The sequence below is a fragment of the Equus asinus genome, chromosome 30, assembly GCF_041296235.1.
Source record: "Equus asinus isolate D_3611 breed Donkey chromosome 30, EquAss-T2T_v2, whole genome shotgun sequence".
NCBI classification, from domain to species: domain Eukaryota; kingdom Metazoa; phylum Chordata; class Mammalia; order Perissodactyla; family Equidae; genus Equus; species Equus asinus.
The window spans coordinates 23,873,639-23,886,287 of record NC_091819.1 but is presented as its reverse complement, the minus strand read 5'-3'; positions in this window follow the sequence as shown (position 1 = coordinate 23,886,287).

Here is a 12,649-nt window from a genome sequence, read left to right as displayed (position 1 = left end):
CAGATATTAAGTATAACACAGCACTTTGGTTAAAAGAGTGAATAACAAAACACACCCTTGCAACACACGTTCCCACAGCACTTAGGTTTTTTTGTACGGTAGGGAGGTTGTTACATTCTCTGCGTGACTGACACCACAATCACTTATGCATTCTTTTAATCCTGCCTCACACCAACATACATTGCCTCATCAATGGAGAAGCTTTTGGAAAATAGACGCTTGATAAATCTTCAGTAAATAAGGCTGGGGACATAGCTCCTCGGCAGGGTAGACACTGGAAACCTTAACCTCCAAAACACGAGGCTGAGGAGGACACACCAGACCGCAGTGTAAGAACTATTGTCTTTTTGAGGTACAGTGTCAAAGAGTAGAAAACTTCAAAGCCTTTTGCTTTGAAGATCATGAAGATTTTCAGAGAGTAAAATACAGTCCCACTGACACCAAAAGACATTGCATGTTGCAGGAACGTTAGAGGACAAAGTGATGTGTGAAAAACGACACGCAGACTTGCGTATAATTCCAGCTGATTTAGAAACCATTTGCTATGTAGAATAAATCTGAATAAGCCCTTCAATGATAGTTGTGGGTGGAGTCTTTAAGAACCCAGTGCCTTATTTAACTAGAATCATTTCTTTCCTTTGCTATTTTTGCTGACGCACTTCAAACCTGCATATTGTCAGCCTCCTGGAGAAGAGATCTGAACCAGTAGATCCCAACTTCAGGTCGGCCTTCAACTGCCCCCAAACCATCAGAGGGCCACAGGCCAGGAAGGTCTGAATGAGCCACCCCCCTTCCTAGACCAGCCTCAACACAAACGCAATAGGGTCAACCCCTCCAGCATGTGGTTTGAAGCAACATTCTCCTGAGAATTTCCTTGAATATGTGAAGCACTTTGGGAAGCAGCCACGTTGAAACATAAAAAGCAGTGAATTCTGAGGAAGAAGATGTAAATGAGAATCCTGATCTCCGAGGCTACCCTTTACTATCTGCGCATCTTTGGCGAAAGACCTTACACTGTCCAAGCCTCAGTTTACCCATCTGTTGTGAGGATTATGTGTGAAAACATGTGGCAAACTTTGAACATCTACCAAATATTTGCTATTGCCAACACTTGTTGGATGTCAGATGACTTATGTGAGTTGTATTAATGAAAACAATGTGTGACAGTATGGAACATATTTCTCCACTGTTTCAGATGAATTGTTCTATATAAATATCAGGCTATATTCCATCACTGTATTAAGATTTTCCTTTTAAGTTGCTGATAACTGATTTTTTTTTTTAAAGATTTTACTTTTTTCATTTTTCTTCCCAAAGCCCCCAGGTACATAGTTGTGTATTCTTAGTTGTGGGTCTGTCTAGTTGTGGTATGTGGGACGCCGCCCCAGCGTGGCTCGATGAGCGGTGCCATGTCCGCGCCCAGGATTCGAACCGACAAAACCCTGGGCCACCTGCAGCAGAGTGCGCAAACTCAACCACTCAGCCACGGGGCCGGCCCCTGATAATTGATTTTTAATGTTAACCCACCTAATATATAATTTCATGTATAAATAATAGATTATCAAAGTCGGAGGACCCTTAGAAATTACCTGGTCCTGCTTGTTTCAATAAGATTTTCGTTCAAAGTCATATTTAGTTTTGGCAAACCTAGACAGACAACCGTTGGGTTGCTTGACTCCCTGTCTCTCGTTTCCTTCAACTAGAAGAAAATAAATTACCCTTTATGACACAACTGTAAACAAAATAAATAAATTCTATTCTCCTGCTCACTTTAAAATACCAACATGGATAATTAGACAGGAAACAAAACCCAGTTGAGATATGAAAGAGAAACAAAACATTTCCAGCTTAATGAACCAGAAAAAACAAAAACAAAAAGACAGCCTCACACCATAATTACTGCTATTATCTGATGGGTTGGCAGCAAGTTAATAGAAGGGGTGCTCCAGACAAAGGACGTGATGAACGATGTTGCTATTTGCACACAGTTGAGAAGCCTGCTGCCTTGAAATAGGAAAGGGTTCAAGGGTGTGTTACAGCACTTATCTTTATGAAAAGATACTTTTTATAAATTATCTTCCTGGCTACACTGTGAGCCTTGCTAGGATAGAGCCAATGTCTTTGTCATCTTTTTTCCACAACACTCAGCAAAATACCTAGCATAGAGTAGGTATTCACTTTTTTTTAAATGAATGAATAAATACACTTACTCTTTTATTCGTGGAATTAGGAGAATAAGACAGAAAAAAAAAAAGATGAGGTATCTGTTAATAAAAACAAACATGGGGGAATCTCCCTTTAATATCCATTAGAAATGGATTCTGTAAGAGATGTGTTTTACACAAATGCATAAAGATGTATACACCCCTATGTTCGTCGCAGCATTATTCACAATAGCCAAGACTTGGAAGCAACCTAGGTGCCCATCAAGGGACAAATGGATAAAGAAGATGTGGTATATATATGTAACAGAATACTAGTCAGCCATAAGAAAGGATGAAATCCAGCCATTTGTGACAACATGGATGGACCTTGAGGATATTATGCTAAGTGAAATAAGTCAGAGGGAGAAAGTCAAATACCATATGATCTTATTCATAAGTAGAAGATAGAAACGATGACAAATAAACACATAGCAACGGAGATTGGATTGGTGGTTACCAGAGGGGAAGGGCGAGGAGAGCAAAAGGGGTGATTAGGTGCACATGTGTGGTGATGGATTATAATTAGTCTTTGGGTGGTGAACATGATGTAATCTACGTAGAATTTGAAATATGTTATGATGTACATCTGAAAGCTATATAATGTTATAATCCAATGTTACTGCTATAAAAACAAAAATTAAAATTAAAAAAAAAGAGAGAGAGATGTGTTTTAATTTGCAACTCATGTTGAGCAGGTGGGTTGGACCTGGTGGGGATCCATCTCCCAACAGGCCGTCTGAGCACCAGGTTCAAGCAGAGGCAGAGCTCTGCCAGACTCTCTTCAAAGCAGCTCACAGTTCTCGCTGAGCAGCTCCGTCGGTATGGTTTGTTACAAGGTTCTTGACAGTTTCTGGCTGATGACTTATTTCAGTTAGAGAAGTCTTCCTCTCTATTGCCATTTCACATTGTTTGTGCCCTGAGGAGTTTTACACAATAGAAAGATGACAGAAATATAAAGCTATGCAATAGTTCCATAAATACGAGTGTGTTTAATTTTTTCGCAGCTCATTGTCTTTCCCCTAAAAGGGTGAGCAATGAAAATGCTAAACTCTTCCCACCTGATGACGGTCTGGGCCCAGACCGTCATCCTCATGTCACTGCATTGGAGCCTTTTGGCTCTCCTGATCCCCGCCCCCCAGCCTAGCTTTTTTACACTGGCCACCTGACTGCTTCCTGATTTTTCCTGGGTCCACCTGTTGCTATGTGAGAGAGAGTCTCTCACCTATACCATGAAATTTTCCCTCTGTCTCCCCACAACATGGTTTTCCTTCCATTCTCTTCCAAAGCTTGTTATTGCCTTTTGTCGCTTTTCTGAATTACGTGGTTCCTATTATTTTCTCAATTCACACGCCATCAGATTCCTTACTCACTTTTAGCCTTCTGGAAAGTTTTCTTACCATCTTGGACTTTCACTTATTTCCTGGCATTTTATATAGCCAACCATTGTCCTTGGTTCTGAAGACAGGAAGGGTGACGAGAGAGAGGGCGTCTGCCTGGCAGCCCCCACAGGCCCCCTCAGGCTGACAGCGCCATGAACTGGCTGTAGTCTTGGCCTTGGAGGTCCAGAAACATACGCTGGGACTCTTGGAGCTCATCTGTCTGAAGGAGACTGACTTGTAGGAACACATTCATAAGAAGTTTCTATAGAAACTCAAATTCTAATTTGTTGACTAACAATAGTGGACGTTTCCTCACCTCGGCTAGGATCCCTGTAACTCCCAGCCAGAGCACCCGCTTTTCTGATAGTGAGCTGCCTGGGAAACCAAATAATCAAAAGATTGTTTAGTGAGCATAAAATCAAAGTTTGTAGCGGGGGGATTGTTTTAAGAGAGATCTCATCCAGGCCTAGGAAGCCTGATGACTCACAAGTGCCTCACAACAGAGCACAGCGTGTGCTGGATACACACGGCCAACTCGGGGTCCCTGACTTCCTGTCCTACCCTGAGCTCGCCACACACAATCTCTTGATTCACCCTCGCTGATGGTCAAGCTTACCCATCCCATGTGTGGATTTCATTTGTTTCGATTTTCAGAGAGCAATCTTATATCCCTTATTTTAATTTCTTGGGGGATACCTGCTCTCACCTCCGTGAATTACTATGTGCCAATATCACACTTTTCTATAATGCAAACAGAACATTTACAGTAGCCATTGATTTCCTACTGTAACACATATACAGTGAAACTACAGCAAGGAATGGGAGAGAGAAAACACTGTGGAGGGAGCACTTTTTGCAGAGCTGTTTGCTGGGGCCATCACCTCATTCCTTGAATACCGAGAAGACTGTGGTATTGGGAGAGAGCACAGTCTGACCTGGGTTGGAATCCTGTCTCTACCACTCATTACCTATGAGACCACGATGGATTTCCTTGACCTTTTGAAGCCGGTGCTACTCCAAGTGTGATCTTCAAACTGTCTGGACGGATCTTCAAGGAGATAAGGAGCTGGTACCAGAATGTAAAATCATCTATGTCACTAAGCACCTGACTTTTTCTTTCAAAGGAAAACTTTCTCAGTGAAGGAAGCAGTGCACTGATTTACATTCTGGCCCAGACTCCTTAGCAATAAAATTGGAAAATAACACCAACTCCATAGGGCTGCTATGATAGGGATAAAATTATTGGTGACGCATGTAAAGTGCCTGACGTGTCAGATGTACGATAACTAGTTGTTGGCTGTTAGTTTTGTCAGTCTGAGTTGAACAATTTAGCACCAAGAGCAAACTTTTCCAGCAAGTGTAAAACCAGCAACAGTCTCATAGAAGACAAGAGGCAAGAAGCTGAGAGTTTTATACCTCCTTACCCTGAAGACCCCAAGCCTTGCCTCTCTAAGCGTCTATTTCCTCAATGCTCAGTTGACATACTAATAGTGCCTATCTCATAAAATTCTCATGAGAACTACGTTACGTTCCCTACAGAAAACACCTAGAACAACCACCGAGTAGGTGTCCAGTAAATATTGGTTTTCTTCCTTCGTTTTCACTAGCTTTGAGGACACTTTCAAGAATATTAGTATAATATTTAGAGAAATAACAACCATATGTAAAAGTTTGCTGAAAGTAACAGCAACTCCAGAACTCCAGAAAATAAGTAAAGATAGAAAGAACAAAGCAGAAGGAACTTGCTGGTAAAAATGAAAATAAGAATACCATATAATGGTATTTTCTTTAAATTAATTCTGTGAGAAGCAAGTAAGTTTGAGCTCTGGCTCAACCCAGTCATGTTTGAAGTAGTGAGACTAGTCTCTCCTAAAGAGTCCTCTCTCTTGAATCGTGGGCTTTCCTTCCTGACTGAGCTGAATGTTCTTATTCTCACACGTTCCCCAAAGTGGCTGATCCTCCCCGGCTCCTCAAAGGTCCCTCACCTCCCTATGCCTTCCTGCCATTGAGTTTGTGGTCAGTGTGATTTTTGATATCTTTTCCACATTGCAAACCAATGAAAAAGACTAATTACTACTCTATTGTATAACATAACCATCAATTACATAATAACAATTGTGCACGTGTCTGATAATATAAATATATAAAGGGTACATTTTATAAGTTAAGTGTATAGGAAATCTAAGCAATTCAGCTTCAGAATTTATTGCTTAAGTGATATTTCTTTATCTCATGCCACAAGGAGAGATGGTATTTATGTCTTATTTTTTAAGTGGCTGTACCCCGTTTTACAAAAAAGAAAAATCTTATTGCTCTAAGGTTATAAACTAGGTTTCAGTTACTGGAAGCCAAATGAGTGAATGAGCTGTTGACAACTCAACATGAAAGGCTGTTTGCATGAAGAGGAGAGTATGACTCATCACTTTCATCCAGTTACCCTGTGCTTTTGTTTAATTTTATTATTTGTGATCTTTTAAGAGAAAGGCAAAATTGGTGTTTGCTTCTAATCAAAGACAAGGTTTGAATAGACTGTGTAACTAGGGTGGGCTCTCGAATGCTTTAAAGATTTTTATTTTTCCTTTTTCTCCCCAAAGTCCCCCCGGGTACATAGTTGTGTATTTTAAGTTGTGGGTCCTTCTAGTTGTGGCATGTGGGACGCCGCCTCAGCATGGTTTGACGAGTGGTGCCATGTCGGTGCCCAGGATCTGAACCAGGGAAACCCTGGGCTGCCGAAGTGGAGCTCGCGAACTTAACCACTTGGCCACGGAGTCGGCACCTCGAATGCTTTAGAAATAATGACTGAAGAGATTTTGATGTGCTACCCTTTGTGATTATTCATAATCCTTTTAAAATAATGCGTCCAATATAGTCAGATGAAAGCTACAGGGATTTGCAAAGGTTGTCAACATTTTATTGCTCACATGGCTGTCACTTCCATGTTGAGCAGCTTTGGGGAAGTCACTTAACCCTTCCGTGCCTCAGATTCCTCACCTGTAAAATGCAAAAAGACAGTAGTTTTACCCTGTAGAGTTGTTGTGAAAATTAAATGGCTAAACATGTATAAAACACTTGAGAAATGTTCTTGGCACCTAGCAAGTGCTCAAGAAGTCTTAGTTATTCTTATGATCCCTTTGATTTTAAGAAGATTAAGCAGATGCCTCTAGTTTCTTCAAATCCACATTCTCCTTTTTACTACCAAGCAACATATAGTTTGTAATAAACCAAGAGTTTGACCTAATCATTCTCCTGTTACAGAACGTGTGAAATTCGTATTGTAGGAATATTGTGCTTTTCCCACGATTACGGGGTTGTCATCTAGTTGGCCTCATATGCAGGCACTAAGGCATCCTCAGTGTACGTGCTCATTCAGTCACGATATCAGTCACCCCAGGTCCGGTCACTTGTTTGGGGAACGGTTGGCTGGACTCGTGTTCTCTGTTATGGGTTGAATTGTGCCCTCCCTAAAAGATATGTTGAAGACCTGAATGTGAACTTATGTGGAAGCAGGGTTATTTCAGATGTAATTAGTTAATTTTTATACTGGAGTAGGATGGGCCCTTAATCCAATATGACTGGTGTCCTTATAAGAAGAGAAGAGACACAGAGACACAGAGAGAAGATGCCCATGTGAAGATGGAGGGAGAGACTGGAGTGATGCTGCCGCAGCCAAGGAACGCCTGGGGCTACCAGAAGCTCGAAGAGAAAAGGAAAGTGAGAGGCTTTCAGAGAAGCATGGCCCTGCTGACATCTTGATTTCAGACTTCCAGCCTCCAGAACACTGAGAGAATAAGTTTGTGGTGTTTTTAGCCACCCAGTTTGTGGTATTTTGTTACAGCAGCTCTAGGAAACTCATACAGGCTCCTAGACCAGAAACTAGAGCTGAGAAGCAAGGCTCAGGTCAACCACAGAGAAGCACTGGTCCTTGGCTACAAGGATCCAGGTTGTTTACAAAACTGGCTTCTATGTGGAGGATCCTTCTCTTGGGGACTGTTGGAACCTGGTAAGCCAGGTGCTTGCAAAGCTGAGCCAGCCCTTTGGGACCAGAAAGAGACAGAATGAAGTCCACAGGCCTCATCAGAGCAGCTTTCCCTGACCACCCCATCTAAAGGGCACCCTTCTCCCCCTCCCTCTTTATCCTCTTACCCTGCTTTTTCTTCATAGCACCAGCTGACCTATTTAGCTTTATTTGTGTACTGTCTAGCTCCCCAAGTACAGCCTCCACCCACTCTGATGGAAGCCCCATGAGAATGAGGACCACAGGTGATATTTTTCAAATTTTCTTTTCTGTCCCTTGTACTTTGTGAGTCATCTTTGCCTTTTTAATCAAACAAAGGGTATTAAAAACTACAAGCTTTCTCTAAAGTTTTGTTCACTGTTTATGTCTCTGGTACATATTAGATACTCAATAAACATTTGTTGAATGAATGATTGATGAGTGAATAAGTTATGTTATGTTTCTTTTACTCTCTATGCTTAATTCACCTTTTCTCTCCCCACGGTATTTAGCAAGTACTTTTTAGAAATTTTTGCCTTTTGCAGCCATACTGAAAAAAATCTAGGAAAAGGATCTGACCAGGCCTGGGCCATATTTTATAAGGGGCGTGTCCCCACCACCATTCTCCAAGGGTTCCCAAGAGCCAGGTGTTATCATATTCCTAGAATCTTGGTTCAATATTAGGTTTACTCTACTGTACTAAATGTCTCCTTATCTTATGCTTAAACCTCAGACCTCCTTGGGACAGAGGCATAAGAGGACACTGGCAGATGCCAGCATATTTAAGTGGGTTAACGGGACATTGGCAGCTGTTGTTTAAGTCATTGATGAGTTCTGGAAGATCATCATAATTGTAAATTTGTATCTAGATGCAGACTGTTTATTTTAAGAAAACCTACAGGATATCCTCAGTAACAAAAACAAAGAAACCTAAAACTTGGAGTAAGCGTAGCACATGGGACTCTGCTGAGGCCCTCGGGAGTCCCAGGAGGATAGGCATTCAGGATTATCATGAATCCTGACGGCCTCCACTTTGCCCTCCTTGGAACAACTGCTCCTGAATACAGGGACACTAGACATGAATGAACAAATGACTTCAAATTGTCCTCAGCCAGACAGACCCCCTTGCCAATCAGGCCAACCCTGAAGTAACAGAAGGAGCTTGTCCTGAAGTTCCCTGAGAGCCAACAGCACTAAGAACTGTTAAACCGGGAGAATACGATCCCCAAGTGTTGGCACATACTCCCCAACTGCATTGCCCAGAGCCGCTCAAAGCCAAGGTCAGGGACAGGCAATGCCTGTCAGCTGGTCCAGGGGAAAGGCCTAAGTGATCTAAGTTTCATCTTTGCTTAAGTTCAGCCCATATTGCTGGAGAAGATCCACCACCCTTCTGGTGGCACAGAGCCTTCAGTTTCATGCAAATTCCTCTAAAATGATCACTCTCGAGATCATCCGTGAAAATGTGGAATCTGGATTAGGTGGCCTCTAAGGTCGCTCCAGCTCTCACCTCTGCAAGTTTCACTACCTCTGTATTCTAATATGGATTTCTTGCTTATTAAGTACTTAGAAAAATAATAACTGAGAAAGTCATTATTATGTAGCAAAATACATATACGCAATTTTATTTAATTAGAAGCAGAACCTCTTTATATAGTGTTTTGATATACTCTAAACTCCAAAATTGTCATTCTGCTCAGTACTGCTGATTTACTCATTGAGCTTGCCAAACACTTATACAGAACAGAAACAGTTTAATTTTAATCCAAATCCATTTTATTTTGTATAAAGGAGATTTTTTCCCAAGATTTGCTTCAGTCCTTTAACCTAAAATGATAATCCCCCACATTTTCTATTATCTGCCTCATAAACTCTGTGTGTCTTCTGGAACAGTGTCCAGCACACACTAGGTGTCCAATAAGTATCAATTGAAGTGAATTGATATGATGCTCACAACAACTCCACGGGTAGACACCCCTAAGGCCACATTTGACAGACTTGGATACCAAGACACAGAAGCGAGGTCAGGAAACCAACCGAAGTCACCCAGGTGCCAAATGTTAACCTTGTTTGTATCCCAATTTAAAGGAAAAAAGCTATCAAAGGTGGTCATGAAATAATTGGAGGAATTTTAATACAGAATGATGATTAGATAGTATTATGGAACTATTATTTTCTTAGATGATTATGATAATGTCCTTATTCTTAGGAGATGCATGTTGCAATAGCAATACTTAGAGACAGTTTCACGATATCTGAAATTAACTTTCTATTGGTTTAGTAAGAAAAAAAGAGATAAAGCAAATATTGCAAAATGTTAATTTTACTGAATCTATGTGGGAAGTAAATGGGTATTCTTTGTACTGCTCTTTCAAATTTTTCACTAAAAGTTGAGGGGGAAAGGCAATGGAAGAAACCACAGAGGAAAATAGCATATGTGACTATATGAAAACATTAATCTCTCTAATTATGGTTAATTTGGGTGGTAGGACTATATTGGACTATTTCTTTTTTTATATTTCTCTAAATTTTCCACATGAGTAGATATTATATTTATAATAAAATATATTAAAATTTAAATTGTGCAGCTACTATGAGATGAATCTCCAATACCTTTCTCGAAGCACAGTGTGGCAAATTGTATTTTCCAAAGATGGCTGCACCTATATGTTTATCCCGTCCTGCGTGCTTTCCTTATGATGAGACTTCGACTTCTCCTGCAGAGAGGTGGAATCTATGTTCCCTTCTTTTGAATTCAGAAGGGACTTATGACTGCCCCAAGCATTGGAGTTTGGCAGAAAGTCACAAAATAAGTAACTCTGAAGGCTAGGTCATAAAAAGGATACAACCTCCATCTCTTTCTGTCTCTCTCGGGATACTGGCCCTTAGAACTCAGCCACCATGTTGGGAGGAAACCCAGCCCACGTAGAGGGGTCTAGTGCAGATATTCTGGCTGACAGCCCCAGCTAGCCCCCAGCCATGAGCAAACATCAACTCTGTCATATCATGTGAGTGGATGGTCCTTCAGCTAACTCCAGCCTCCAGCCTTTGATTCTTCCAGTTGATACCTCAGACACTGAGGATCAGAAACCAGCCATCCGTTCTGTGCCTGGTCTGAATTTTGACCATAGACACAGTGAGAGAGAATACATAATATAATGCACGAGTATTGTACTTCCAGCCACCGTCTCCCAGGATAATTTGTTATGCAGCCACTGTAACACATGGGGACAGTGAAATCCTCTGAAGTGGAAAGAGCATTTGTTATTAATTTAGAAAATTGAGTATCACTCATGGGGGAGAAGAATTGAAATGTGCTGTAACTTATCATTAATCTCCCCAGCCATCAGCTAATCAGATACAGTCTGTCTTCAGAAAAAAGCATTTAAGTGTTGAAAATGAAGGTCTGGTTACCCAAGAGAAGCCCCAAAAGAGCATTTTTAGAACTTGGACTACTGAGGTTGTCCCTTTTGCCTACAATGTGCCACATCTCTGTGCCAACAACACAGGAAGACAGAGGCTAGATGTTCTTAGTTCTCCCTCTGAAGGACAGTTCTGAAGATAGGCAGCAGACGTGGAGTATTTTCCTGGGCAGTAAAAACACTCTGGTGTTTCTGATCCACTAGCTCTATGGCAAATCATAGTTTTCATGGCTGTGATTAGATATCTTGGCAGGTTGTTGTCCTCATGAAATAAAGCATTTCACTTCAGGTCGATCCCTGTAGGTATATCAAATTATATATTTCACAATTGTGCTCTTTGATTCAAGCCAAGCTGCATTGAAAAGCCCAATTTGGCACAGTCCTAGTCTTTCTTTCATCAGAACAAATGTTCAAGGAGCTTCATGAAGAATTTATAGTTGTTTTCTTTTCCTGTCAGATTTCGCATATTTTGCCATGTCATTATCTAAGGAAACAATCACATTGTAATACTTCCTCTTTTCTGTTCAGAGAAATTGTAAACATATAAGCAAAAAGGGAACCATAGTTTATCTGAAACACTAATGTGTTTAGAGAGTGAACAACATTGCCACCCTAGAATTTCCCAGTGACCCGGATGCACTTTGCTGTGCTCAAACAAGATGCTGTGATTGCTGTTTTGTAAAAGATATCTCTATCTATCTATCTATCTATCTATCTATCTATCTATCTATCTACCTATTTATCTATCTAGAGAGTTTTTCACAGTGGCCTCAGCTTTCTCCAATGCTCTTTTTCATACATGTAAAAGCAAAGAAAGTTAGTGCTGAACAGTAGCATAGAATATTATCTATGTTTCACATATAAATAAAAGCCCCAGAGAACAATTTATTTCCATTCAGGGTGATAAGGCTATTCAAGAGCTGCTTGGTCACACAGGACCAGTGCTTTTCTTCATTGCTGTCCACTAATTCAGGGTACTTCTCAGTAGTTCAAGAAAGCTCTCTATCCTCCTGAGAACAGTACAGGTAGCTGCAAAAGAAAAGGATCTATGAAGATCTTTTGAGTCAAATGTTTTTATTTCATTTATCATTTTATTTTATTTTTTTCATGTGTCATTTAAAAAATGTTCACCGTGAAGGCAAGCCTCCTGACTTGATTCACTGATTGAAACTCATCATAGGGTCAGTTAATGGTCAAGGAAAGTCATCCACTTCAAAACCATGGAATAAAACACTTACGGAGTATATACTTAACTCAAACTTGCCATCTTTAGCAGTATCATTAAAAAAGAAATTATGGGGATGTCATTCTTCTAATTATATACAATGCCTCGCTAAGTTATACTACCTCCAACTGCACCAGCCTATAATATGTTTATCTCATTCATGTGGCAATCTTGTGTTGCTACCTATGTTTTATGTGCATGTAGCTACTTAATAAAAGCTTTTTAAGTGAATGAATGCAAATATTCTACCTTCCTATACTGCATGCCTTTAAATCCTAACCCCTATTATTGCCACTCTCTAGTACTTCCACTCCATAAAATGTAGGGCTATTGCTGTGTAAGCTGCTTGGGTTCAAGTGAGTTGCTCTAACATCCCTTTCCATACTCACAGGCAGGTTCTGCTTCTCTTTTCTAGACCCTCAGGGAAT